The sequence below is a fragment of the Lichenostomus cassidix genome, chromosome 1 (assembly GCF_008360975.1).
Source record: "Lichenostomus cassidix isolate B80296 chromosome 1, HeHo_3.0, whole genome shotgun sequence".
Lineage (NCBI taxonomy): Eukaryota > Metazoa > Chordata > Aves > Passeriformes > Meliphagidae > Lichenostomus > Lichenostomus cassidix.
Genome location: NC_139479.1, coordinates 26,743,690 through 26,757,418, shown reverse-complemented (window position 1 = coordinate 26,757,418; position 13,729 = coordinate 26,743,690). Strand labels below are relative to the sequence as shown.

General features: G+C 40.9%; 1 long non-coding RNA gene across 1 annotated transcript; it reads right to left on the bottom strand.

The window, feature by feature from the left end:
• Positions 1-2,843: 2,843 nt before the first annotated feature.
• On the bottom strand, positions 2,844-9,604 carry LOC146444385 (uncharacterized). The gene is made up of 4 exons (XR_014850451.1): positions 9,513-9,604; positions 8,016-8,139; positions 5,928-6,043; positions 2,844-5,024 (listed from the first exon to the last, which is right to left on the bottom strand). It is a non-coding gene; the product is annotated as an uncharacterized LOC146444385 (long non-coding RNA).
• Between the last annotated feature and the right edge of the window lie 4,125 nt (positions 9,605-13,729).

Here is a 13,729-nt window from a genome sequence, read left to right as displayed (position 1 = left end):
CAAGGCATTGATACTATGCTGAAGCTGAGTGACGACATTGCAATAAATTTTTTGCAGTTACAGACTTTAAATACAGAATGGCAAACAGAAAAATGTCCCTGAGGGGCTTTTAAGAAGCAGAAATCTTAATGAGCTCGTCACTTATAAAAACTGAATACCTGCCTGGGGACAGACAATGTGAATGGTAGAGGAATTACATTGTTATGTTTCTCTTCAAGCTTAGCATCCAGCTAAGCTCATCTTGTGTCTGCTCTTGCACAATGCAACATGCACTGAAGCAGGACTGAGCAATAAAGGTTATATTAACCCAAGGTGATATTTTATTTTCTAGTCATTCCTGTAAAGGATGAGAAGGAACTCTCCTCAAACAAAACAGGTTTTTTTCTTCTTTTGCAGTTGTCTATCCCATTTAGTCTTTATCTGTAAATGTGGCTTTCAGAAATCTTAAGTGCTCCTGCAGAAGCCAAGCAAGTGGGTATTGTTTGGTTTGTGAAATTTAATCATGCCTGGTCAGAAATACAATGTCCACTAAACAACTGACTTTAGCACCTCTTAGAACTTTTAAATGCAGAGTATTTTCATTCTTCTCCAATATTTTCATATTGGAGCTTGATTCTTGATTAAAATCAGAGTATTCTTTTCTTAGTGGCTTCTGGGAAGTATTTATAAGGTCTCAACATATAAAACTAAAAATATGCGTGTGTGTCTCTCTGTTAAACAACTTACTAAATGTCTGTGACAAAAACTGTTTTAACCTGGAAAATTTCAGGTGTCATCCAGTCTTCCTTACAAATCCATTTGTCCTCACAAATGCAATATGTTTTATAGCTTGTTCTGTGAGCATCTAGCTAAATCTTTCAAGGACTTGGACAAAAGTTCCTCCAAGGGCCAGTTCAGCCTGCGTGATGTGAATTGTTTTTGTTTGCCTTTCTTTTTAATTTCTGCTCAGTTATCCAGGGATTCAATAAGTCATTTTCTCTATGAGAGGCTCAGGACAGTGCAGTCAAAATTGAGATGTGAGGGAAGGAATCTTTTTCTCCTAGTAAACAGACTCAGGAAAGGGAAGGATGTCTCCTACAGAAAGCAGGTAATGGCCTTATGATTTCAATGCAAAATCCCAGCTGTGTTCAACCTCTAAGCCAGGCCAAAAAAAAAAAAGGGATTCACCCTTGCCCAAGCTGCTATGTATTAAGGAAAGAAATGTGACTGCACAGAACATGTTTTGGAGAGACCTCTTCTGGCCAGCAGCATGGTAAAATTGCAGCCTAAGTGTATGCCTGGCTCTTTTCCTTCTTCAGCATCTCTTACCTGTGGATAACAGCAAAACCAGGACAGACCCAGAGCTCAGAATTCAGAGACCTTTTCATTTTCATGCTACACTTTCTTCTCCTGTCTACTGTCCTCTTATCACAGCAAAGCTCTAATGAGGCATCTCACCACCACTCAGCCTCACTGTGCGATACCTACCCTCCCTGGAGGCTGACATCAGCCAAAAAGGTAGGTGTCTCCTTTCATGGTTAAATCACCATCCAGTCAGCATCCTACAGACACTTCAGGCATCTGGGAGCACACAGATGTTCACTGGCTCCCCAGCTTTGTGCTAGGTGATGCAGGAGCACTCCAGACATGGCTAGGCTAGAGTTCATAGCTATGGTCAAGTGCCCTGCAGAGACATAAACATTCTGGGGTTTTCACAGCATTGCTGTAAGGTTATATGGTATAATTTTAAATTGGACTCTGTCTACAGAGAGAACCATGTCTGTTGATCAAAAAAGACAGAAAAAAGAAAAAGATACATGGGACAGAACAATCTACCAAATGGGCATATGAACACCACTAAAGGCACAAACATAAATTTCAGAGAAAAAGAAAAGAGAATAAAAACACTGTTTTACATTAGTGCTGTGGGTCTGTTTCTCCAGCTGTTTTCTTTGTGACTTCTTGGATTTACAACAATATTGTATGTAGTCTTTTTTTCTTTTTTTTTACCCCCAGCTTTCCTATTCACTAACTTTCCTATTCTCTTCAAACTCCTTTTACAATCATTTCAATTATATGTTCCAGCTGGAAACCTGAGCTATCAACGACTAACAACCATGGGAGCTAATTTCACAAAAACTAGGCAATAGTCCAGCATGAGACTCAGCAGCAGTTATTCTGCCAGGGCTCATGACCTGCAGGAGCTCACTGTGGCTCCACTGCTTGTACCTACAGCTCTGCAGTTATTATGACTTTACTCCAGTACAGGACAAAGCAGCTGAAGCTGTTTCCCTTCATCCTAGTTAGAGCTAAGTGGAATAAACCAGCACAGCTGAAGTAAATGAGCCATGGTAAAACTGATCTTAACCTCCACCCCCCTGATCTGGCAGCCAGGCACTAGGCAGGAGACAAGATAATTCCAGTCAGCTCCAGCGGGCTCTGTAATGCAATTTGACAAATCAAATAGATAGCTTTTATTAATGTAACTAAATGAATTATTGCAAATGGGAGACGGGGACATTGATCTGTCTTCACATGTGCATTCTGCTTTGGGGGAGGGGAGAGTATCTTTAAATTCAAGCTGCTGCTGCCTGAGGTAGGAAGTCGCTGTAGTGAACCTGTTCTGCAGCTTCCATATCCCCAAACTGCCCATTTAACACCAATACTAATAAAGATAAAAGGGAAATGCAGAGGAGTGCTATGCATACAGAGCTATCAATGTATCAATTCATACTTGGACATAAAAGAGACTATTCAGGGACAGATTTTTGTAAATTTGTCTGCTTTGATTTTCTGGGGATGGAATGAGACTAACAAGGCTTGTTGAAGGCTACAATACTGATGAAAGACAAGAATACCCTGGCTACCTTCCTTAATAATAACTCTACATAAACTGCTTAAATAATGTATTTCACAGAAGATATGGTGCAAATACAAAGATAACTTTCTCAAAGAAATCATCCAAGTCCAGGTCTCTCAAATCAAGGACATAAATTCAGAATCTAGAGAAACATGAATATTCCTGCCCTACTATCAGGGTTGTGATGGAAGAACATCTATGGGAAAAACCTGTGTATTTGATTTGAAACTGTACTCTCTTATGTCTTCACATTCTCAAAAGTTAGGTCTGAGAAAGCTAGAGGGTGATTTGTGTTCTTCCTCTCCTCTCTTGCCTGTATCCAGAGCTAAAATGCCACTGTGCAGATACCAAGCATACCTTTGCTGGCTGAAGCATAGCATGGAAGACCTCCCAGTACTGGGGGGAAAAAAGCAAAATAGTGCAAGCAGAGCAAAGACTGATTTAGAATGCAGTGGAGGAAGTCTTCTTGAAGCCATTTAATGTGATAAATTTCTGGGAAAGAAGATTAAGCAACTCTTGGCTTCTTATAGATATGACTTTCAAGATAGCAACATATTTTGCTGAGCCACTGAGATAAACATGTCAGATTCTCTCAAGTGGTTCAGCTAAAATGGTTCCGCTTTCTACATACTACAAACTGGAGATGTATTTCCTTTTGTCTCCATGCAGTAAAACACTGTCCCTATTCAGGTGTGTAAAAATATTTGGGTTTGGGTTTTTTGGGAGGTTTTTTATTCTTACCAAAAAAAGAGAGTTTTGTTTTGTTTTGGTTTTATTTCAATTATTTGGCTAACAGTGAATAGTTGATTTAAAGCACTTCTGGAAATTTTTATAGTATTTATTCAAGGTTTTTAAAAAAACATTTTCCCAACATCATAGTGGAAGAGTGGTAATGCCAACTCAAAGAATGCCACATACAAACAAAATCTGTGTCTCACAAGTATTAGGGGAAAAGCGTGACTGGAATTGCAATAATAACTTAGATTTCTTTTACTGAAGGTGTTTGGTTTGAAGGTATCTTATGCATTAGCTCATTGTAACAAGGAAGACTATCTATCCACCAGAACAGAAACCCATATTTTCACCAGTTTTGGAAGTTCTGGACAACAAGGGTGCACCTAAAGTTCTTCCACAGCTTTTTACCAATGCCAGTGCCCCCTTTTTAAAGACAGAAATCCTGGTTGCAGAGACAGGGCACATCACAGCTATCTCAAAAGTAAATCTTCTCAGTTTCACAACACCCTTGGTACCACAAAGTCTCCATCAGCCTGCAGGTTTCAGGTAATTTCAGTAGGGAGTGGTGCAAATAGGACAAGTAGCAGATAAGTCTCTGAGAAGAAAGCATGCTTCTCTCTCTCTTTTTCTACCTTTCAGTGGAAGGGTATTACAATGAGTACTGAAAGACAGACTTTTCAGGATCATGGTAAGAGAGAAATCACAGCTCTCAAAGTGAGTCTGTGAAACAAACCTTAGGGTAGTCCTGCTTCCCCCACATTTTGCATTTCTGATACAGGGATAACAGTTCTGTCACTTGGACAAAGGTACACTATCCCAGTTTTGAGAAATATGTGACCAATACTTTGCAATTGCAGCTGTTTTTTCCAGAATGACTTCTTGATATCTGTTTACTGATCCAATATACCATGATAGAATACACCAGAGACCTTGGATTACTTCTGACTTCATCTCTGCTTTATGTTCTGTAAAGATGCCTGTTCCCTCAACAACCAGCGCTTACAGACCTTCCTAAAATATTGCTGGGCAAATTGCACAGCCTCCCAAATTTAATTAACTGTTCAAGTCAGCATCTCAAATTAGTTTCTAAGAGGGGCCTGGGGCAAACACTGAAGCAGATGAATGACAGTGTTGCTTACTGCAGTAAGTCATCAGTGTGTGCAGCTCAAATGACCCCAGCTCAGGCTGGTGGTACAGTACAAATTCACTGTTGCTAGAAAGGGTATGAAGGAAAAATAAGAGAAACAATGTGATACCCCTGCACTATTACTGTTTGTTGTGGATATAAGAAAAAAAGTATGGATCCATCCTCTTCCATGATGTTTTCCTTTTGAAGAGCTGCCATTTTAGGCACAAATGTCAGGATCTTGGGGTATCTTCATGTCCCAGAAGAATGCTGAGCAGCCATCAAGCAAGACCACAGAAGGAGGAGGTCCCAGCAGCACTTATTCTAAAACATAAGAGACTAAGTTTGCTAGAGCTGACTTTGACTAATAAATCCAAGAGAATACTAACCATATAGAGATCTTTCACATTCCCAACTGTTGAGAGGTCAAGCAAGCCATAAGGCTTTGTCACAATTGGCAATTGCACCTGAGTAAAAATAATTAGGTGCTGTCTGCTTTGAGCTTTGTCTCATACAGGAGAATGAAAGAGTGAAAGCCTAGGTAAACTGGATCTGCAAGATTTTAGATACCTCTCTGATCTGTGGTGACAGGAGATTACTTTCTAGTACATTTACAGTGTTTTATGGCAGTGAATCATTTGAATCATTGTGCTACTAAGTTTAATAAAAGAGTTCTAATCTTATGCCACATGGTATGGATGGATTTTTTTTTCCCTTACAGCAAAAACATTATTTCAGCAATGAATTGCATGGAAGAGAGTAGTTTTGATGACCTGTTTACTCAGAAAAATGCAAAAAGCAGCACCCAAGATTTTACTGGCTCTTAATGCCAAAGGCAGACTGAAAGAGCAGAAGGAATTGATCTGGCTTCATTAGCAATCTCTATTGCACAAAGCACGAGAAGCTGGGAGACAAGAGAAGCAATAATCTGTATTTTCATTGGTTTAGAGGTTCCCTTGGGATGAAAGTATGCATGTGTATTTTCAGTGAAAATCCAGGGCTGAGTTCACTACTGTGCCTAGACAGGCAGCCTCTGGATAGCTTTATTCCACTGTTTTCTTGCCTCTTGCTCACTTTTTCCCTCTGTAAATAACATTTACCATAAAAGTTTGCAACTTGCATTTGTCTTTTTCTTTTCTGTTTTACTGTGTATAACTAATGGTTTAACAAGGTACTAAAGTATACTACTCTTAATATTTAAGCTTCTGGTCCTGTTGGCTGTCTTACCTGCTGAGCTTGGGGACTCTTCCAAGCATCTGTACCCATGCCCTTATTGACTCCTGAATATCTGTAAAAGAGGGACTCGGGCACACAACCTTCCTGCCCTCCACCATGCATGATTTCTGCAGAGAGAAAAGCAGATTGCTCAGGAAGTTCCCGGACATATCCTTGTCCTAGTCCCATTGCAGATGGCTGAGAACTGTGGTAAGATAGGAAAAGGCTGTGGGCAGCCTAGACCTAAATAAGCTACAGCTGTGCCCCTAAACAAGCGAGGCAAATAACTTTGCTAGCGAATGAAGCAAAGAATGCCAACGTGTATGACTGATTAGAAAAGGCACCTGTGGGCAGTTTACTGACCAATGGCAATGTAATAAGGAACACCTGTTATGCATATGAACAAAGAGTATAAAAAAGGTGTTCCAGGGGCTAATAAACGGCTGATGCCCAAGATCATCGTGTGTGTCAACGTTTGAGTCCACTGTCAAATGGTGACCCTGTGTGAGGAAGGTCGAGACCGTGGACCAGAGAGCAGCCAGCGGTGGAGCCCAGCCAAGCAAACAGGCTGACCGAGAGCCTGAAGTCTGGACGATTTAAGAAAGAAGAAAAAACAAAGAGATACTCGACCCCAGGTGAGTGGCTGGGGACATAGAGATGGGGGCTCAAATGTCAGCAGAAGAAAACTCTATTTTGGGCGTTCTGCTGCGTATTTTACAGGAGAGAGGTGTTATATATGAAGAGCGGGCATTACCCACCCTGCTCATTTGGTGTAAAGGAAACGCAATAAGAGCAGACTTACTGAGTGCCCTTTTTGGTGAAACGTGGAAGGAAATAGGACAAGCGTTATGGGAAGCAGCTACAAAGGGGTACGAAAGAGCCACAAAGTGGTTAACGAGATGGCGCTCAGTTCGGAGCTCGTTGCTGCAAATGAAAGCGAATAGAGGCGGCAGCAGCCGGCCCGCCCCCCTCTGCAGCCGCTGCCTCTTCGAGTCCTTCTCCTCCCGCTCCTCCTCGCACCGTGACTGCTCCTGTGCAGGAGCCTGTTTTAGCGCTATCGCCTAAGAGCTACCCTCTCCCCGCGGACTTCGATGGCAACAGTCTAATGCCTCCAGAGGCGGCACAGGCAGTACTGCCCCGGGACAAAGCCCTGAGCCTGTTTCCATCGATCTGTCAAGGACCGGTGGGGTCGGGAGGGGTGAGCTGTCGGCCATCCGCCCCTCTACTGCAAGATATATTCACATTAAAACCAGGGGTCGTCTCGGTAAAGGGGGGCGGATCCAAAAAGGTTTTGGACAAGGTTGTATGAACAAGCTAGGGAAGAAGCAGAGTCAGATTTGGCAGACCAGATTCTAGCACGCCCTGTGACCCGAAATAGTGGTAACAGCCCTGATGAGTGGGACCCTTTTCACTGGAGTGTAATCAGAGACCTAAGAAACACAGAGATGAAGCATGGGTTTGTTTCTCATTTCACACAGTTTATGCTGCGAGGTATCTTTACTAATGAGCCTTTTTACCCCTTTGACTGGGTAATTTAGAACGCTCTCCAGATGACCCTCGTTTTGGAGCAGGTCTGGCCCACCTCATGGGGCACCTCTGCTTAACTCCCTGCAAGAAAGAGTATAAAAAGGTCTACCAGGGGATAATAAATGGCTGATGCCTAAGACCATCTTGTGTGTCAGCATTTGAGTTCACTGTCAGAGAACCCTGTACTGTGGGATGTGCTTCAGTGCACAGCCACCACTTAGGCGTGGTGAGAAAAAGGATGTGCTCCTTGGCTTAAAGGCCGACAGCACATCCTTAAACAATCTGTCCTTTGAAGTGTGGGGGATTTGGTTTCCTTAAGAACCTATAGCCATTTTACATCCACCCAAAGCTTTTGGAAGGCCAGCTGGAGATGTGCCAGGCCTTCCATTTGCTTTGAATTTTTTTTTTTAACTCATCTGAAAGTGCCAAGCATGTTCAGTACCTCTCAGTCTCTCTGATCTGAGCAAACCACCCTCAGCAAACCAAAGGATAAAAGAACACTGCACTTGTTTGGCTTTTCCCCCTGCCAGCCGTGAGTCCTTGACCATCATAAATACAAGTTTCACTCCATACCAGAACTACATTGTAGCTTTGAAACCAGTCAAGCAGTGTGGTGAGCAGCTAAACATTGGTGTATTGCTGCCCAAATTAGTGGGATCCAGCTGGAATCCAAGGTTACCAATGCAAAATCTGTTTTCTACCAAAAAAAAAAAAAAAAAGCCTAATATGTGTTTACTAATTGGTTTAAGAGCTTGTCTGTGAGTTTCACACAGAAGCATAAAAAATCTCACACATCTGCTGGGCAAATATCCTTCTAGGTACCTGGAAGTCTGCCCACTTACAAGTATATTCAGGGAAATTTGCAGATATGATTTGGGCCTGGTGATGCTGAGGGGCTCTGGGTTCTGTTAGGCATGTCAAACCTGACAGGGACAGTATTCTACCACAGTGCAGGACCTGTCAGCAGAAGATGACAGTTTCTGTATGAGCTGTCATGTACAATTTTTGCAATTAAATGGGCCCAAGGCTATTTAGAAGTAGAAAGAGCTCTTCAAAGGGCGCAAGTCTGTTGTCCCCATTGCCTGTCCTGCATAAGAGAAAGCACCTGAGGAGGAAAAGAGTGGTCTGAGGTTTGGGTCTCTGTGGCACAGAGTTCCAGAGAGATTCTGTACAGATGAAGAGAGCAACTTAGGCTGTTATTTTCCATTGTGAAGCAGAAGAAATCAACCCAAAGTCTGTTTCAATGTGAGAGAAACCAGCATAGCTCCTGTACTGTTAGAATGTAAATGCCACCCTGGGAGACTTAGGGTCAGCGTGAGATCATATTGAAACAGAGCCAGCAGAGACAAATATCCCAGTAATTCACCATACATAACCAGCAAAAGTGACATATGCTGCAATGACTGCAACATGTTTCCAAAGAATACTAGTGTCACTACAGCTGGCACTTGTTTTTCCTCATCTCTCAAGGAGCGACACAATTATCTCCAAGGAAAGCAGTCACCCCTTGGTGCAGCTCCATTAGGTGAAACATGTGGGAAAAATGAGCAACAGAAGTGTTGCTCTTCTTTACTTACATTTCTATGCCTAGATTTATGTTTGTCAGATAGTCACAACCTAAGAGAGCCTTAAAATGGTTTAGTGTTTCTCCTGAATAAACACTGATATTCTTGTGCAAAATTTTTCCACTCATCTACCTTCCAAACTGTTGGCATTACTCCCAAGGAGAAGTCTAGACATAGGTCTGGAAATAGCCCTTCATTTTTACTGCATTGTTGCAAATATGAGATCATTTTCATGTGTTCAGAGCCCTAACAAAGTTTCACCAAGTTTGAATAAGCCCATTTTGAACAGTGTGATGTATGTAGAGATATTTCAGACTGTCTAAACAAATGGGTATGGTAGAAGAACCAATCCAGATGTACCTTCATGGCCATAGCCTAAGCTAACTAAACCTGTTGCTGGAGTAAGGTTGCTTTCATCAGCCTTGCTGCCTCTAAATCAAATGTCCCTCCATTAACCCTAGAGGTAAACCCAAGAAGAAAGACTAGGCAGGGAAGAAGGACCCACAGTGGGATGGGGCAACCCAGATGGTCAAGTGGAGCAGTAGAGCTTGCACACATGCAGCAGACAAAAAAAACTCATGAGAGTTCCAAGTGTTTATCTGCAATACTGAGACATAAATGTAGATACACAGTGAGGTCATAACACCATAGAATCACAGAATGGTTTGGGTTAGCAGGGACATTTAAAGGCCTTTATTTCAAACCCCTGCAGTGAGCAGGGACATCTTCAACTCAATCAGATTGCTCAAAACCTCATCCCATCTGACCCCGAATGCTGCCAGGGATGGGGCAACCACCACCTCTATGGGTAACCTGTTCCAGTGTTTCACCCCCCCCATCAGAAAAAATTTCTTCCTTATATCTAGTCCCTTGGATTTCTTTCAAATCCAGTTGAGGGAGAGGCTGTTTCAGTAAGGTGGGTGTTAACCTCAACTCATTAGAGCTCATCTCCCAAAAGCTGCAATTCTAAATGTTATTGTCTCTCTGATTCATTGTGTTGGACACAATACATCACTCATTGCACTGACATAGTGCAACCACCTCAGCATTATCAGATCAGAGTAAATCAGTCCTTATAAAGAGAATATTATTATAAAGATGAATATTTAAAGTAGAGCAAATGTATTTGAGAACATAGATTCTACTGTGATCAGTCAGTCAGTGGGAATATTTATAGTGGGACAAGGACACTTCAGTGGACTATGGGTGCTACCATGCTCATGTGGTATCTGCAGTTCATCTCACTAAATTCATTTACAGACCTAATGGACAACACTGCCATGGACACAGACAGATGAGTGAAAGAAATACAAATCAGAGAGGGTCCAACAAGTGATTCAGACAGATACTCCTCTGAAACACAATAAATAGAGCACAAGAGTCAAAGTAATCTTTGATTTGTTGCTCCTCAGACTGATTTCCTTTTCCTGGGTCTAGTCTTGAATGTACAAGAGGATGAAGTAAAGGAAAAGGGATTAGTTTATAAAGCCCGTGTTAGTAACTCCTTTTCAGACTCCTTAATATAATGAGGTGGCAACTACTAGGCTTTCACATCATCCTATCTTGTTACCCTCTGGGCTTCACCTCCTGAAGCATTAAGTAGCCTGCATGTACCATTCACTTCAAAATAAGCTGATATCTCACAATTCCTCTTGGCATATGTGCTTCTCAGAATACTAGGATTAAATTGATTGTCACTGTACAAAAACCAAACGCTTTCCCAAAAGCCTGTATGAGCCACCTTTACTGAAATGGTATATCTGTGCATCCCATAGCTCTGTCAGATTGAGCAGAAGGGATTAGATGCTCTCGTTTGATAACATCCAGCCAGCCAATATAATAATGCCATTTATAGTGCTGTAGTACAAAGCTCCCAAGTTACTTCAGAATACACAGTCACAACTCACAAGGGAAAAATGCATGAAACTATTTTACCTTTAGCTCTTGCAGTCTGCTTTCCATTTCCTTTACACTAAGGTTTATACTCTCTTTTTATAGAGAACTATGTACATGTATCTTTGCAATAAATAGTCTGGTCCAACACACAACACCCACATACAACTATCATAAGTGGAGAAAACAATATTTCTCAAGTTTATCCTGCTAAAATTCAGGTTTCTATGCAGTCATAATGGTGAAATTATTTCATAAACAAATATGTGTCTCCCAAATATTCATGAGGCTATTTTTCATCCTTAATGTCAAACACATGTCAGGGATCCAACAAGGATTTTTCTTGAAAATAAAGATGTCCAAGATTTCTTGCATTTATCTTACAGGGCTATTTTTCATATTTAGTGATTTACCCCATTTCCAGCTAGCAATTTGTCTCCCATGTCAGTTTATCTGAAGGTCAAACATTAAAAATAAAGCTAATATTTAATCCTGATAACATTTAAATATATGCAGATAATTATTAAATTTGTCCATGTCTCAGCATTATTTTCCAAGCTACCAATGTTTAACTCTCTAGCTTTCCCTCAAAATCAGTAGTTCTTGTCCACAAAAAAATTCAAATTCAAATAGAAAATCCAATTCCACTAAAATACTACTCTCAACATTTCACTCCAAAATGTTAATGTTATCACTAGTTATAAAAATCAGGAATTTATTCATATTCCATTTGTAATCAAAACACAATTTCATATTTTATCATATTCTTACTTGTCATAAAACCATGGGACTTCATCAGTTCATACCCAGCAAGGGGCACTATAGTTGCTCTATTTTCTTGTTAGAAGAAATGTGGCAACTCTTGAATATTCTAGATTGCAAGAAGGACAATACAGTTTTGCTTTTGTGTCTAGTTCCATTAACATAAATAAATGTGATATGTAGAAAATAAATTATTAAAGTTTATTTCTTAACAGTAAAAAAGAGAAATATATATATATACATGAACACACATATGTATGCCCTGTAATTTTCCTCTGTGTGAATAGTTCACTCAACAGTGATCAACAGGCTTTTGTGCTCCAGTAGCAACAGCTCCTGTCATTAAGATTTAGGTTGCATGGGGCACTTGTAATGGAATTATAAAATCTATTTCTAAAAGAATGACTGATTCAATTAATTTCCAGCTTTCAGTATACAATGTAAACTTTCTGAACCTTAGAAAAAAAGTCATGAGGCAAATTCAAGTGATAATAAATCACCTGTATAAATGTTAACAAAATGGACTCAAGATGCAAAATCATTCTGTATGGCCACAGTGAATACTGTATAAATAAAACATACTCTTTTTCACTGAGTAACAATTCAAGGAGTTAAAGTAATTCAGTGTAGTTGAAAATGGGTAAGAGCTGGCTGTAGCAGAGTGCACAGTAAAGATCCTTATTGACTGATTAGCAATTTGTTTCTACAAACACTGCACAGCAGTTGCCCTACTTAGCAGCAGGCTATTAGAGACTAATGAAAAATGTGCATTTTCACTAGAGTTAATGGTCTTGAACAGGAGCCCTATGCTTCTATGAGGTTTTATTCTGTGCTTAAATTATGGATTCATGTCTGTCATTACAGCTATTGTCCCTTGTTTGTACAATGTATGCACATTACATAGTTTTGTATTAAAGGTGTGACTCCAGTGAACACAAGGAACAAAACCTGTCCCTCTCAGATGGCAAAGGCACTGTCCTGTGAGACCAAGCAGCAGGACTCTGTCAGCAAGAGGGGCTGATGCCTGAAGAGCAAATTTAGCTGGGTGTTTCGTGCTTTTGACATTTCAGGTTCTCACTGGACTTAAAAACTTCAGCATAGGGAATGGTCTGCAGTACATGGCAGCTGATGTTATGAGGAATAGCACAGGAGATGGAATTCTGGATTAATCAAAGACCAGGGCACTGGCTGGGGATTCCACTGCGTGGGAGAGCACAGAGCTTTGCAAGGTGCAGGCACCACAGCAGGGAGAAAGGGGCAGTGTCCCAGGGCAACCTCTCTGCTGTCACAAAGCATGGAGCACAGGGTGCCAGCACAGCCAGCAGCCAGCCCTGCTGAACAAATCCTAAGGACAATCACAACAAAAAAGGTACTATTTTACTTTTTAGCGAATGATAACAGGAGCTTTCCCCTACCTACTGCAGGGATAGAGTCGTGAATTGGAGCCACAAAAAGGTTAAAGTCATAGGTTGAGATAAAAACAATTTACTGGAAAGAGCAATGAGATTTTAAAAATGAGCAGAAACAGCAACAGTATTCATTAAAAAAGGCATAAGACAAAGAAGTTATTTACATGGAAAGTAAAACAGTACTGAACCGTTTCACCCACCATGTTTTTCTCCCCCCACTGGAGAGTCCCTTACTCCCACTCCTGGGTCCCTTACTCCTGCCCCTGGCAAGTGACATGACATGGTATTGAATAAAATTAGCACCTGGCCATGCTATTCTCCAGCTCTGCAAAAAATTAACTCTGTCCTGGCCAAAATTAGGCCAATCAATCATTGCCTATTCCTAGATATGCCTTAGTAAGCATACACTGGGCTGATTTTTTGTGTGGAGCTGCATGTTTTACCTCATGTTATTTCATATCTAATTTGAGGTTGTGTGGCTCCAGATTAACTTTGTGTTTACATGTGAACACATCTACATATGTGTGTACACATTATTTGCTTTGTGATTACAGAGAGATATTTCCCTGATCTGGTTTCATGTACATTGAGACAGTGTTCACAAACATCTTTGGTCTACATACATGTATTTATGCCTGACTTTGAGACTTCCTTTCAT